The sequence below is a fragment of the Zalophus californianus genome, chromosome 8 (genome assembly GCF_009762305.2).
Source record: "Zalophus californianus isolate mZalCal1 chromosome 8, mZalCal1.pri.v2, whole genome shotgun sequence".
NCBI lineage: Eukaryota > Metazoa > Chordata > Mammalia > Carnivora > Otariidae > Zalophus > Zalophus californianus.
In genome coordinates, this window is record NC_045602.1 from 91009850 (window position 1) to 91026476 (window position 16627).

A 16627-nucleotide genomic window follows, 5' to 3' on the forward strand; every position below is an offset into this window, starting at 1 on the left:
ATGAGATCTAGCAGTTTTGGGGTGGAGTCTTTGGGTTTGCACATCAAGTATCATATCATCTGCGATGAGTGAGAGTTTGACTTCTTCTTTGCCAATTTGGATGCCTTTGATTTCTTTTTGTTGTCTGATTGCTGTGGCTAGGACTTCTAGTACTATGTTGAATAGCAGTGGTGATAGTGGACATCCCTGCCGTGTTCCTGACCTTAAGGGGAAAGCTCTCAGTCTTTCCCCATTGAGAATGATATTCACTGTAGGTTTTTCATAGATGGCGTTTATGATATTGAGGTATGTACCCTCTATCCCTATACTCTGAAGAGTTTTGATCAAGAAAGATTGCTGTGCTTTGTCAAATGCTTTTTATGCCTCTATTGAGAGGATCATATGGTTCTTGTTCTCTCTTTTATTAATGTATTGTATCACATTGATTGATTTGCGGATGTTGAACCAACCTTGCAGACCAGGGATAAATCCCACTTGATTGTGGTGAAAAATCCTTCTAATATACTGTTGGATCCCACTGGCTAGTGTTTTGCTGAGAATTTTTCATCCATGTTCATCAAGGATATTGGTCTGTAATTCTCCTTTTTGATTGGGTCTTTGTCTGGTTTTGGGATAAAGGTAATGGTGGCCTCATAAAACGAGTTTCAAAATTTTCCTTCCATTTCTATTTTTTTTTGGAACAGTGTCAAAAGAATAGGTATTAATTCTTCTTTAAATGTTTGGTAAAATTCCCGTGGGAAGCCATCTGGCCCTGGGCTTTTGTTTGTTGGGAGATTTTTGGTGAATGCACCCATTTCTTCCAGGTTATCTAATTTGCTGGCATAGAGTTGCTCATAATATGTTCTTATAATTGTTTGTATTTCTTTGGTGTTGGTTGTGATCTCTCCTCTTTCATTCATGATTTTGTTGATTTGGGTCATTTCTCTTTTCTTTTTGATCAGTCTGGCCAGGGGTTTATCAATCTTGCTAATTCTTTCAAAGAACCAGCTCCTAGTTTTTTTGATCTGTTCTACTGTAATTTTGGTTCCTCTTTCATTGATTTCTGTTCCGATCTTTATTATTTCTCTCCTCTTTCTGGGCTTAGGCTTTATTTGTTGTTCTTTCTCTACCTCCTTTAGGTGTAAGGTTAGGTTGTGTATTTGAGACCTTTCTGGTTTCTTGAGAAAGGCTTGCATTACTAGAAACTTTCCTCTTAGGACTGCCTTTGCTGCATCCCAAAGATTTTGAACCATTGTGCTTTCATTTTCACTGGTTTCCATGAATTTTTTTAATTCTTCTTTAATTTCCTGGTTGACCCATTCATTCTTTAGTAGGATAGTCTTTAGCCTCCATGTATTTGAGTTCTTTCCGACTTTCCTCTTGTGATTGAGTTCTAGTTTAAAAGCATTGTGGTCTGAAAATATGCAGTGAATGATCCCAATCTTTTGGTACCTGTTGAGACCTGATTTGTGACCTAGGATGTGATCTATTCTGGAGAATGTTCCATGGGCACTAGAGAAGGTTGAGTATTCTGTTGCTTTGGGATGGAATGTTCTGAGGAGATCTGTGAAGGTCATTTGTTCCAGTGTGTCGTTTAAAGTCTTTATTTCCTTGTTGATCTTTTGCTTAGATGATCTGTCCATTTCAGTGAGGGGGGTGTTAAAGTCCCTCACCATTATTGTATTGTTGTCAATGTGTTTCTTTGCTTTTGTATTAATTGCCTTATATAATTGGCTGTTCCCATGTTAGGGGCATAGATATTTACAATTTTTAGATCTTCTTGTTGGATAGGCCCTTTAGGTAGGATATAGTGTCCTTCCTCATCTCTTATTACAGTCTTTGTTTTAAAATCTAATTTGTCTGATATAAGGATTGCCACCCCAGCTTTCTTTTGGTGTCCATTAGAATGGTAAATGGTTTTCCACCTCTTCACTTTCAATCTGGGGGTGTCTTTGGGTCTAAAATGAGTCTCTTGCAGACAGCATATTGATGAGTCTTGTTTTTCAATCAAATCTGATAGCCTGTGTCTTTTGATTAGAGCATTTAGCCCATTTACATTCAGGGTAACTATTGAAAAATAGGAATTTAGTGCCCTTGTATTGCCTGTAAGGTGACTGTTACTGTATATTGTCTGTGTTCCTTTCTGGTCTCTGTTGCTTTTAGGCTCTCTCTTTGCTTAGAAGGCCCCTTTCATATTTCTTGTAGGGCTGGTTTCGTGTTTGCAAATTCCTTTAGTTTTTGTTTGTCCTGGAAGCTTTTTATCTCTCCTTCTATTTTCAATGACAGCCTAGCTGGATATAGTATTCTTGGCTGCATGTTTTTCTCGTTTACTGCTCTGAAGATATCATTCCAGTCCTTTCTGGCCTGGTCTCTGTGGATAGGTCTGTTGCCAGTCTAATGTTTCTACCATTGTAGGTTACAGATTTTTTGTCCTGAGCTATTTTTAGGATTTTGTTTGTCTCTGAGACTTGTAAATTTTACTATTAGATGTCGTGGTGTTGGCCTATTTTTATTGATTTTGAGGGGGGCTCTCTTTCCGTCCTGGAATTTGATGCCTGTTTCTTTCCCCAAATTAGGGACGTTCTCTGCTATAATTTGCTCCAATAGACCTTCTGCCCCTCTCTTTCTTCTTCTTCTGGGATCCCAATTATTCTAATACTGTTTCATCTTATGGTATCACCTATCTCTCGAATTCTGCCCTCGTGATCCGGTAGTTTTTTACCTCTCTTTTTCCCAGCTTCTTTATTTTCCATCATTTGGTCTGTATCACTAATTCTTTTTTCTGCCTCCTTTATTCTAGCAGTTAGAGCTTCCATTTTTTATTGCACCTCGTTAATAGCCTTTTTGATTTTGACTTGTTTAGATTTTAGTTCTTGCTTTTTCAAGCCCAGCTAGTATCTTTGAAATCGTCCTTCTGAATTCTACTTTCGACATCTTACTAATGTCCATATTGATTAGGTCCCTGGCAGTTGGTACTGCCTCTTGTTCTTTTTTTTTTGAGGTGATTTTTTCCATCTTTTCATTTTGTCCAGAGGACAATATACGAATGAGAGAACATAATGCTAACAGGGTAATGATGCCAGCAAAATATACACTAAACAAATCAGAAGAGACCTGATACAGGGGGGAAAGAAAGAGAAAGAGGAAAAAAAAAGACAGAAAAAGAGGAAAGATTTAAAAAAAAAAAAAGAATATGATCAGGCTGGTGCATAGATCAGTGCCACAAACTAGATTTTGGGTGTATTTTGGTCTGTTTGAAGAAAGTGCCACCCAAAGTTTTAAAGAAAGAAAAACATATATGTACAAAAATAAGGGTAAATGCAATGAATGGATGGAATATGACTGTAAAGATGAAAATTACAAAAGATTTTATAAGGAATTAATAAGACAAGAAGTTGGTTGAAGAAAGAAAGAAGAAGAATTACAAAAAAAGGGGGGGGGAATGTGTTCAGGCAGGATACCAGAACAACGCCATACACTAGAGATTTAGGGTATATTTTCGTCTATTAGAAGAAACTGTATCCCAAAATTTTAAAGAGAGAACAACTTATATATATACTAAAATATGGTTAACTGCTATGAAGGGATAGAATATGACTCTGAAAATGAAATTTAAAAAAGATTTTTTAAAAAGGGATTGATAAGATGTTGGTTGGAAAGGGAAAAATTCAAAAAAAAAAGAAAAAAAAGAAAAGTAAAAAAATTAACTCTGAAAGACTAAAGAATCAGGGGGAAAGAGCCATGAATTTTATGCACAATATTCCCCTAGTGCTGGTGTTCTGCCATTCTCATTGATCAGTAAACTTGGACTTGGCTGACTGTTCTTGCTGATCTTCTGGGGGAGGGGCCTGTTGCCATGGTCTTCAAATATCTTTGCCTGACGTGGAATTGCCCCACCCTTGCCAGGTCTGGGCTAAGTAATCTGCTCAGGTTTGCTCTCGGGAGCTTCGTTCCCTGCAAGCTTTCCGTACAGCTTTGGAGGACGAGAGTGAAATGGCGGCCTCCCAATCTCTGCCCCGGAGGAGCCAAGAACTCAGGGTCCCGCTCCTCAGTTGGTTCCCAGAGAAAACCAGTCAATCACTCCCGTCTCCCCCGTCTCTGGCTGCACTCCATGCTCACCTGGGCTATGACTGAGCCTTTCTATCTCTGTTACCTGACCCTGTGTGGAGTCTCCAAACCCAGCAAATTCCTGTGGTGAGCTCCCACACCACTCCTCCTGGGGGAGGAAGGGGAGTGTCCCTGGATCTGCCACTTCTTGGGTCCCTGCTGGAGAAGCAGTGGCCCGACTGTGCCACGGATCATGGTTTATGGCAACCCCGAGCTGAGAGTCCACTCCTTGGCTCTGTCTCTGCAGCCGGCTTCCTCGATCTAACACCTGGGAGCTCTGCTGCACTCAGGCACCCCCAGTCTTTCTGTGATCCCGAGGGTCCTGAGACCACACTGTCCAGCGAGGGTTCCATCCCCTGCTTAGCCATTGGAGCAACGTCCCTCAGCAGAGCCTACTTCTAAAATTTCCAATTTTGTGCTCCGCTGCTCTATCACTTGCCAGTAGTCGCTGACGGAGGCCCCCTCCCCCACTGTCTATCTTCCCAAATATCGCCTTGGATTCACTTCTCCTCATGTCCTACCTTCCAGAAAGTGGTCGCTTTTCTGTTCCGAGAGTTGCTGCTATTCTTTTCTTCAATCTCCTGTTGAGTTCATAGGTGTTCAGAATGGTTTGATCCCTATCTAGCTGAATTCCTGAGACCAGACAAAATTTAGGTCTCCTACTCCTCCACCGTCTTGCTCCACCCTCCAGTGGTCGCATATTCTTTCAGGTTCTGCCGGTCTTGGAAGCTCTGCATCTCTCCATCCATTCTAAATGACAGCCCTGCCAGATAAAGTATTCTTGGCTGCATGTTCTTCTCATTTAGTACCCTGAATATGTCTTGTCAGCCCTTTCTGGCTTGCCAGGTGTCTGTAGATAGGTTTGATGTTATTCTGATGTTCCTCCCTCTGTACGTAAGGAATCTCTTCCCCCTAACTGCCCTTAAGGTGGTTTCCTTGGTTCTAAGATTTGCGAGTTTTACTATTACATGCCGGGGTGTTGGCCTGTTTTCCTTGAACTTGGGAGGGGTCCTCTCTGCCTCTAGGACATGAATGTCTGTTTCATTCCCCAGATTAGGGAAGTTCTCAGCTACAATTTGCTCAAATATATCTTCTAGTCCTCTTTCTCTCTCTACCCTCTCAGGGATCCCAATAATTCTGACACTGGAACATTTCATGGTGTCACTTATTTCTCTGATTCTATTTTCATGGATTCTGAGTTGTTTTTCCCTGGCCCCCTCTTTTCCCTTCTTGTCTATTAATTGGTCTTCTGATTTATCACTAATTCATTCTTCTGCCTCGCTTAGCCTAGTTGTTAGATTATCTAGATTAGATTGAATCTCACTGATAACATTTTTAAGTTCTGCCAATTCAGCTTTCATTTCTGCCCTTAGAGACTCTATGTTTCCATTAATCGATTTCTCCATTCTAGCTATCATCTTCACAATTGTTACCCTGAATTCCATCTCCAACATCTTGGAGATGAATCCATTTGTGAATCTGTGGCATAAGTCACATTCTCTGAGTCTTTCCTATTTTGGGGGTTCTTCCTTCTATTCATTCTGTTGAGGGGTGGTTGAGGGAATGTATAGAGTCCAAATTATTGACCACAACCCAAGCAAGATGCACCTGTTTTATAGGGACCTTAGTGTTGTTTGCCTCTTGTTCTCCCAGCCTGTCTTCTGGGGGGAGGGGCCTGGCATGCTGTTAGGCAACCCTGTTTGGGCAGAGTTGCCCTGCCCCCTGTGTTGGGGGATGGGCTCAATGAAAACCAGTTTTTCAGGGCTTTTTTCTCTGGTGGCTTTCCCTGGTAGCTTTCCCTGGTGGCTTTCTGAGTCTCTTCCGAGAGTCAGAGCAGAAGAGATCATTTCTTAACCTCTGCCTCAAAGTGGAGAGATCACAGTCTGTTCTTCAGCGAGCTCTCCAGGCCACACTATCTCCGTTTCTGTCTGTGCTGCTATAAACTGCAGCATCCTGGGTTGTGTGCCTCTCAGCAACGCTCCAAGTCCTCCAGGTCAGGAACATCACTGCCCTTTGTGCTTCTAAAACAACCAGCTGCCCCCAGTTCACACACATGGCCCCACTACTCTAGGTTTCCATCCAGAGCTGTCCTAAAATCCTTTCCCCATCACTACCATCTGCGAGTCTGTCCCTGGTCCCCAGTGCGGGAGGCTATCGCTCACTGGTGGTGCAGGATCCCTACAGCCCCCCCCATTTATCCTCCGATATCTGCCTGCAGAATCACGGCTCCCCACTTCCTACCTTGAAACCAAACACCTGTGATATTCTGTTTGTAGAAATCCAGATCTATATTCTTACAACTTAGGCTGATTTCATGGGTGTTCAGAGTGGTCTGGTAGATCTCAGCTCAATTCCAGGGACCAGTTGGAATAGGGTCTCCTACTCCTCCACCATCTTTGACAACTCAGTCTAAGTCAGAGCAGTGTCCAAGTGGCTATCAAGACAGTCAGAGCTCCTGTAGGCTAACTCACATTCAAAAACAGGACTTGCTACTGCCAATTATTTACATAGATGAAAGAGGAGACAAAACACAGTTCACTGACTGGAATTTATTTATGCAATTAAACAAGTCTGATACTCCAAGTGAAGAAACAGGTAAGAATCTAGATGTGTTTGGAAGTAGCATTTGTCTTTCAAATAAGTTGAAACAGGTGGGGGGGGTGGAGCAAAATGGCAGAGGAGTAGGAGACCTGGATTTTGTCTGGTCTCAGGAATTCAGCTGAATAGGGATCAAACCATTCTGAACACCTACGAACTCAAGAGGAGATCAAAGAGAAGAATAGCAACAACTCTCTGAACAGAAAAGCGACCACTTACTGGAAGGTAGGATGTGCGGAGAAGTGAATCCGAGGCGAAATTCGGGAGGAGAGACGATGGGGGAGGGGGCCTCCGTCAGCCACATCTGCCAGGTGATAGAGCAGTGGAGCACAAAATCAGAACTTTTAGAAGTCGGCTCCGCTGAGGGATGTCACTCAAGTGGCTAAGCGGGAGGTGGCACCCTCACAGGACAGTGTGGTCTCAGGACCCTCGGGGTCACAGAAAGACTGGGGGTGCCTGAGTGCAGCAGGGCTCCCAGGTATCGGAGCAGGGAAGCCGGCTGCAGAGACGGAACCAAGGCATGGGCTCTCAGCTCGGGGTTTCCATAAACTGTGATCCACGGCCCAGTCAGGCCACTGCTCCTCCAGCAGGGACCCAACAAGCGGCAGAGCCGGGGAGACTCTCCTTCCTTCCCCGGGAGGAGTGGCGTGAGAGTGCACCGCAGGGATCTGCTGGGTTTGGAGACTCCACACGGGGTCGGGTGCCAGAGATAGAAACGCTCAGTCACAGGCCAGGGGAACACAGAGTGCAGCCGGAGACTGGGGAGACGGGAGTGACTGCTTTTCTCTGGGGGCGCACTGAAGAGTGGGGCCCTGAGTTCTCAGCTCCTCCGGGTGGAGATTGGGAGGCCACCATTTTCACTCTGGTCCTCCAAAGCCGTACGGAGAGCTTGGAGGGAACAAAAGCACTGGAGAGCAAACCCAAGCAGATTGCTTAGCCTGGACCAACAAGGGCGGGGCAATTCCACCTCCAGCAAAGACATTTGGGAACCACGGCAACAGGCCCCTCCCCCAGAAGATCAGCATGAACAGCCAGCAAGCCAAGACCAAGTTTACCGATCAAGGAGAACAGGAGAACTCCAGTGCTAGGGGAATACTGCACATAGAATTCATGGCTTTTTTTATCATGATTCATTAGTTGTTCAAAGTTGATTTTTTAAACTGTTTGAATTTTTCTTTTTCCCCTTTTCAACCAACATCTTATCAATCCCTTTTTTAAAAAAAAATATTTTTCATTTTTTAGAGTCATATTTTATCCCTTCATAGTAGTTACCCTTATTTTTGGCATATATATATAAGTTGTTCTCTCTTTAAAATTTTGAGATACAGTTTTGTCTAACAGATCAAAATATACCCTAAATCTCTAGTGTATGGCTTTCTTCTAGTCTCCTGCCTGATCACATTCTCTCCCTTTTCTTTTTTTCTTTTCTTTGTTTTTAATCTTCTTCTTTCTTTTTTCAAACAACTTCTTATCAATTCCTTTTATAGAATCTTTTATAATTTTCATCTTTACAGTCATCGTCGATCCCTTCATTGTATCAACCCTTATTTTGTACATATATAAGTCTTTCTTCCTTTAAAATATTAGGAGGCACTTTCTTCTAACAGACCAAAATAACCCCAAATCTAGTGTGTGGTACTGATCTATACACTAGTCTGATCATATTTGATCATATTCTGTTTTTTCTTTTTGTTTTGTTCTGCTTTTCTTTGTTTTTATCTTATTCTTTTTCTTTTTTTTTTCCTCTTTTTTTTCTCTTTCTGTCCCTTTCTTTTCCCCTGGTTTCAGGTCTTTTCTGATTTGTATAAAGTATATTTGCTGGGAATGTTGTTAACCTGTTGCCATTTTGTTCTCTCTTTCATCTATTCTCCTCTGGACAAAATGACAACATGAAAAAAATCACCTCAGCAAAAAGAACAAGAGGTAGTACCGTCTGCCAGGGACATACTCAATATGGACATTAGTACGATGTCAGACATAGAGTTCAGAATCATGACTTTAAAGATACTAGCTGGGCTTGAAAAAGCATGGAAGTTATTAGAGACACCCTTTCTGGAGAAATAATGAACTAAAATCTAACCAAGTTGAAATCAAAAAGGTTATTAATGAGGTGCAATAAAAAATGGGGGCACTAACTGCTAGGATAAAGGAAGCAGAACAGAGAATCAGTGATATAGAAGACCAAATGATGGAAAATAAAGAAGCTGAGAAAAAGAGAGATAAACAACTACTGGATCACGAGGGCAGAATTCGAGAGATAAGTGATATGATAAGATGAAACAACATTAGAATATTTGGGATCCCAGAAGAAGAAGAAAGAGAGAGAGGGGCAGAAGGTATATTGGAGCAAATTATAACAGAGAACTTCCCTAATGCGGGGAAGGAAACAGGCATCAAAATCCAGGAGGCACAGAGAACCCCTCTCAAAATCAATAAAAATAGGTCAATATCCCGACATCTAATAGTAAAACTTACGAGTCTCAGAGATAAAGAGAAAATCCTGAAAGCAGCTCGGGAGAAGAGATATGTAACCTACAATGGTAGAAACATTAGATTGGCAACAGACCTATCCACAGAGACCTGGCAGGCCAGAAAGGACCAGCATGATATATTCAGAGCACTAAACGAGAAAAACATGCAGCCAGGAATACTATATCCAGCTAGGCTGTCTTTGAAAATAGAAGGAGGATAAAAAGCTTCCAGGACAAACAAAAACTAAAGGAATTTGCAAACACGAAACCAGCCCTACAAGAACTATGAAAGGGGTCCTCTAAGCAAAGAGAGAGCCTAAAAGCAACATAGATCAGAAAGGAACACAGACAATATACAGTAACAGTCACCTTAAAGGCAATACAATGGCACTAAATTCATACCTTTCAATAGTTATCCTGAATGTAAATGGACTAAATGTCCCAATCAAAAGACACAGGCTATCAGATTGGATTAAAAACAAAACCCATCCATATGCTGTCTGCAAGAGACTCATTATAGACCCAAAGACACCCCCAGATTGAAAGTGAGGGGGTGGAAAACCATTTACCATTCTAACGGACACCAAAAGAAAGCTGGGGTGGCAATCCTTATATCAGACAAATTAGATTTTAAAACAAAGACTGTAATAAGAGATGAAGAAGGACACTATATCCTACTTAAAGGGTGTATCCAACAAGAAGATCTAACAATTGTAAATATCTATGCCCCTAACGTGGGAGCAGCCGAATATATAAGGCAATTCATAACAAAAGTATAGAAACACATTGACAACAATACAATAATGGTGGTGGACTTTAACACCCCCCTCACTGAAATGGACAGATCATCTAAGCAAATGATCAACAAGGAAATAAAGACCTTAAATGACACACTCGACCAAATAGACTTCACAGACATATTCAGAGCATTCCATCCCAAAGCAATGGAAGACACATTCTTCTCTAGTGCGCATGAAACATTCTCCAGAATAGATCATATCCTAGGTCACAAATCAGGTCTCAACAGGTACCAAAAGATTGGGATTATTCCCTGCATATTTTCCAATCACAATGCTTTGAAACTAGAACTCAATCCCAAGAGGAAAGTCGGAAAGACCTCAAAAAGATGGAGGTTAAGAGCAGCCTACTAAAGAATGAATGGGTCAACCAGGAAATTAAAGAAGAATTAAAAAAAATTCATGGAAACCAATGAAAATGAAAACGCAACTGTTCAAAATCTTTGGGATGAAGCAAAGACAGTCTTAAAATGAAAGTATGTAGCAATACAAGGCTTTCTCAAGAAACAAGAAAGTCTCAAATACACAACCTAACCCTACACCTAAAGGAGCTAAAGAAAAAACAGCAAATAAAGCCTAATCCCAGCAGGAGAAGAGAAATAATAAAGATCAGAGAAGATATCAATGAAATAGGAACCAAAAGAACAGTAGAACAGATCAACGAAACTAGGAGCTGGTTCTTTGAAAGAATTAACAAGATTGATAAACCCCTGGCCAGACTTATCAAAAAGAAAAGAGAAATGACCCAAATCAACAAAATCATGAATGAAAGAGGAGAGATCACAACCAACACCAAGGAAATACAAACAATTATAAGAACATATTATGAGCAACTCTATGCCAGCAAATTAGATAACCTGGAAGAAATGGATGCATTCGTAGAGATGTATCAACTACCAAAACTGAACCAGGAAGAAATAGAAAACCTTAACAGACCTATAACCACTAAAGGTATTGAAGCAGTCATCAGAAATCTCCCAACAAACAAAAGCCCAGGGCCAGATGGCTTCCCAGGGGAATTCTACCAAACATTTAAAGAATTAATACCTATTCTTCTGACACTGTTTCATAAAATAGAAATGGAAGGACAACTTCCAAACTCGTTTTATGAAGTCAAACCAGACAAAGACCACATGAAAAAGGAGAATTATAGACCGATATCCTTGAACATAGATGCAAAAATTCTCACCAAAATACTAGCCAATAGGATCCAACAGTACATTAAAAGGATTATTCACCACGACCCAGTGGGATTTATTCCTGGGCTGCAAGGTTGGTTCAACATCCGCAAATCAAACAATGTGATACCATACATTAATAAAAGAAAGAACAAGAACCATATGATCCGCACAATAGATGCATAAAAAGCATTTGACCAAGCACAGCAGCCTTTCTTGATCAAAACTCTTCAGAGTATAGGCTTAGAGGGTACATACCTCAATATCATAAAAATCATCTATGAAAAACCCACAGGGAGTATCATTGTCAATGGGGAAAAACTGAGAGTTTTCCCCCTAAGGTCAGGAACACGGCAGGGATGTCTGGTATCACCACTGCTATTGAACATAGTATTAGAAGTCCTAACCTCAACAATCAGACAACAAAAATTAATAAAATGCATCCAAATTGGCAAAGAAGAAGTCAAACTCTCACTGTTTGCACATGATAAGATACTTTATGTGGAAAACCCAATAGACTCCACCCCAAAACTGCTAAAACTCATACAGGAATTCAGTCAAGTGTCAGGATATAAAATCAATGCACAGAAACCAGTGACATTGCTATACACCAACAACAAGACAGAAGAAAGAGAAATTAAGGAGTTGATCCCATTTACAATTGCACCCAAAACCAAGGAATATAGCCAAAGAGGCAAAGGATTTGTACTCAGAAAACTGTAAAATACTCATGAAAGTAATTGAGGAAGACACAAAGAAATGGAAAAACATTCCATGCTCATGGATTGGAAGAACAAATATTGTGAAGCTATCAATGCTACCTAGAGCAATCTACACATTCAATGCAATCCTTATCAAAATACCATCCATGTTTTTCAAAGAAATGGAACAAATCATCCTAAAATTTGTATGGAACCAGAAGAGACCCCGAATAGCCAGAGGAAGGTTGAAAAAGAAAAGCAAAGCTGGTGGCTTCACAATTCCTGGACTTCCAGCTCTATTACAAAGCTGTGATCATGAAGACATTATGGTACTGACACAGAAACAGACCATAGATGAATGGAATAGAATAGAGATCCCAGAAATGGACCCTCAACTCTATGGTCTGCTCACCTTTGACAAAGCATGAAAGAATGTCCAGTGGAAAAAAGACAGTCTCTTCAACAAATGGTGTTGGGAAAATTGCACAGCCACATGCAGGAGAATGAAACTGGACCGTTTCCTTAACCAGACACAAAAATAGACTCAAAATGGTTGAAAGACCTAAATGTGAGACAGGAGTCCATCAAAATCCTAAAGGAGAACACAGGCAGCAACCTCTTCGACCTCAGCCACAGCAACTTCTTCCTAGAAACATCACCAAATGCAAAGGAAGGAAGGACGTAAATGAACTAGTGGGACTTCATGAAGAAAAAAGCTTGTGCACGGCAAAAGAAACAGTCAACAAAACCAAAAGACAACTGACAGAATGGGAGAAGATATTTGCAAATGACATATCAGATAAAGGATTAGTACCCAAAATCTATAAAGAACTTATCAAACTCAACACCCAAAGAACAAATAATCCAATCAAGAAATGGGCAGAAGACATGAACAGACATCTTTCCAAGAAGACATCCAAATGGCCAACAGACACATGAAAAATTGCTCAACATCACTCGGCATCAGGGAAATCCAAATCAAAACCTCAATGAGATACCACTTCACACCAGTCAGAATGGCTAAAATTAAGAAGTCAGGAAATGACAGATGTTGGCGAGGATGCGGAGAAGGGGGAACCCTCCTACATTCTTGGTGGGAATGCAAGCTGGTTCAGTCACTCTGGAAATCAGTATGGTGGTTCCTCAAAAAGTTGAAAATAGAGCTACCATATGACCCAGCAATTGCACTACTGGGTATTTACCCCAAAGATACAAATGTAGGGATCTGAAGGGATACATGCACCCCTATGTTTAGCAGCAATATCCACAATAGCCAAACTATGGAAAGAGTCAAGATGTCCGTCGACAGATGAATGGATAAAGAAGTGGTATATATATACAATAGAATATTATTCAGCCATCAAAGGGAATGAAATCTTACTATTTGCAACGACATGGATGGAACTGGAGGGTATTATGCTGAGCGAAATAATTCAATCAGAGAAAGACATGTATCATATGACCTCACTGATATGAGGAATTCTTAATCTCAGAAAACAAACTGAGGTTTGCTGGAGTGGTGTGGGGGAGGGATAGGGTGGCTGGGTGATAGACATTGGGGAGATCATGTGCTATGATGAGTACGTTGAATTGTGTAAGACTGTTGAATCACAGACCTGTACCTCTAAAACAAATAATACATTATATGTTAAAAAAAAAAAAAAGAAGAAGAAGATAGCAGGAAGGGAAGAATGAAGGGGGGGAATTAGAGGGGGAGACGAATCATGAGAGACTATGGACTCAGAGAAACAAACTGAGGGTTCTAGAGGGGAGGGGCGGTGAAGAATGGGTTAGCCTGGTGATGGGCATTAAAGAGGGCATGTACTGCATGAAGCACTGTGTGTTATACGCAAACAATGAATCATGGAACGCTACATCAAAAACTAATGATGTAATGTACGGTGATTAACATAACATAATAAAAAAATTAAAAAATGAAAAGAAAAAGAAAAAAAAGAGATCAGGAAGTCATAACATAATAAAGATAGTCTTATAGTTAGTCCTGCTTGAAACAAGCAAAATTAGTATATTTCACCCCTGCTCCCCCAGTTAGCTCAGCATAAATATTTTCAAGACCAGGTTTAGATTTTTTTTTTGTGAATGTGGGCTAATTTTTTAAAACTTGGATCCAATATTTGGGATCTAAATTTTGCACCTAAGACTAAGAATATCATATAAATTGATAAAAACATTAAAATCCGATAGATAAATAGGTAAAGAAAGTAAACAGAACATTCATAAAAGACACTATTACTAACAAATATGTAGGAAAAAAATACACCTATTATGAATAACGACAGCAACAACAAAGCATCGTATCTCAGGAAGGGTAGGAAAAAGAAATTGGAAATCTCATATATTGCCTGGAAGCTAACCAGGCACTAAGACCTGTTTGTAATGGGGGAGGATCCTCCCTGGGAATAGCATATGTGGTGGAACTTTCAAGAAATATTGAGAATAGGGCGCCTGGGTGGCTCAGTTGGTTCAGCGACTGCCTTCGGCTCAGGTCATGATCCTGGAGTCCCGGGATCGAGTCCCGCATCGGGCTTCCTGCTCAGCAGGGAGTATGCTTCTCCCTCTGACCCTCTTCCCTCTCGTGCTTTCTATCTCTCGTTCTCTCTCTCTCTCTCAAATAAATAAATAAAATCTTTAAAAAAAAAGAAATATTGAGAATATCCAAGCACACCTTGGAATAAGTTTATATTCCTTTTAACTGCTCAGACTGACCATTTGGCCTAGAGTCGCCTTTTTACCAACTCCTATCCACCCCATCTCAATACACCAGAAATGTAGAAACATAGTTACTTTATAGATTTAAGCTCAAAATTCACTTTCTCTAAGAAGCCTTTCCTAAGAAAGGCTTGAAGAAAATAAAAATTGTAGTCAGCCTTGGCTTGAAGAAAATAAAAATCCAACTCTCAGCACACTTGCAGGTTTACAGTTTTGACTGCATTTCCTAAAAGGCCATGTGTCCCTCAAAGTTAGGACCTATGGATTATTTGTCTATTTTGGGATCTATGGATTATTTGTTCATTTCCAGGGTAGGTCAGCACCAGGCACAGTGATTTCCTTTATTGAAAAAGTATGCAAGAGAATTGTGCAGGTGGTTCTACAGAAGATGTCACATGTCATATTATGACTTCCTTGGTGCCCATCAAATGGGCTGAAGCAGGGTGCAGAGGGCTGTAGTTACACCATCATCTGTTCCAAGTTCTTGGCATAGACCAGACACCAGTTGCACAGCTTTTGTCTGAGAAGAGCATCTCTTTCCCAAGTTTCATGACAAGACAAATAAAAAGACCATGTTGACTTGCTCTGGGTTTAATGTTTGCTTAATTTCATGTATGCAGACTCATACATGAAATTAAGCAAAGGACCATGATGAATCCCTTACTCTCATTTATTCATAATTTTTCATCCTCTTCCTGCCACTTAACATAGATAGTTGATTGACAGTCCATGGGGGTAGGGCATTATATTTTAACCTATTCAGTAATGCAGTACACTGTGTACCATGTTGGAGAATCCTACATATTTCACACCTAGATAGTAAGAAAGCATTTGCAGGCCAGAGAAGTAGTAGGCTTCTTGGGGGGGGGGGTGTTGGGGGGATGGGCAGTGTGCTGGGTAACCAAGATTCTACTCCTGGGACATAACCCATCTGGGGCCATTTTCCTGGTGGTGATTAAATGTACGGCCCCTAATTATTGTTGCTCCTCCTATTGGAAAGTGGGGTCTGTGAGCCATCCCTTTGAATTTGTAATGAACAGAATACAATGGAAGGGGCACTGTGTGACTTCTCAAAAAGAGGTAGAAGAAAGCCATGCAGTTTCCATCTGGTTCCCTTGGGATGTTCTTGTGCGAGGAAAGCCAGATACCCCATAAGAAGTTCAGGTCCCCCAAGTCCTTCATGATGGAGAGGCCATGTGATGCATCAGTTTTGTGAATGACCTGCCCTGGATATTTAGCTCAGCTGAGCCCTCAGTAGATTGCAGCTCCAGCCAAGACTGACTACAACAGCATGAAAAACCCAACAAAGAATTGCTTAACCTAGCTTTTCCTGAATAGCTGACCCACAAAACTGTGAGCAAAATTAATGAGGTTTTAAGCTGCTGAGTTTGGGGGTAATTTATTATGTGTCAATAGTCAACAGATACCTCTCAGCCCCAAAGAGAATCACCTGGAAGTGTACTCTATTCATATTAGGGCAGGCTGCACCTTTCATTTCTAACATAGCCCTAACTTCCTCAGGGTCCATGCTGTGGCTCAAAGAGGTAACCTATATGAAAGCAGTTTGTACACCAAAACTGTAAATGTCAATATAAGTATGCCAGAGAAAATGAAACACTGTATAAAGGCAAGTTGTCATCGTTATTATAATTGTTGAATTTTTCAAATAGCAAACTTGGAAAGATACTCTTAATTTGATGCCCAATTAACAGTAAATCTGATGGAGAGGGATCGGAAGTATACCTGTCGTTGGTAGCATGGCAGAGCTTAGGGTCTTCTTCATCCTTCTCTCCTTCCACCCCTGCCCCTCTCTTTCTTAGTCAGCCTCACTGTCTCTTCTCACTCTTCTGCCCCTTCCTCAGAATGCCAGTGTCCATGCTCCATTTCCTGATTCCTTTGCTTCCCCAGGGTACTGAAGAAGTGAACTGGGTTCCTTTGCTGGTGGAACTGGTCTGTGCTGAATCAGATGGGCAAAGACGACCAGGAGGACCCAGGTCCCACCTGGTAATATCATGAAACATTTCTCCTCCTGAGGAAGCTTCTACTGGGGTCATTATCTAAGTGAT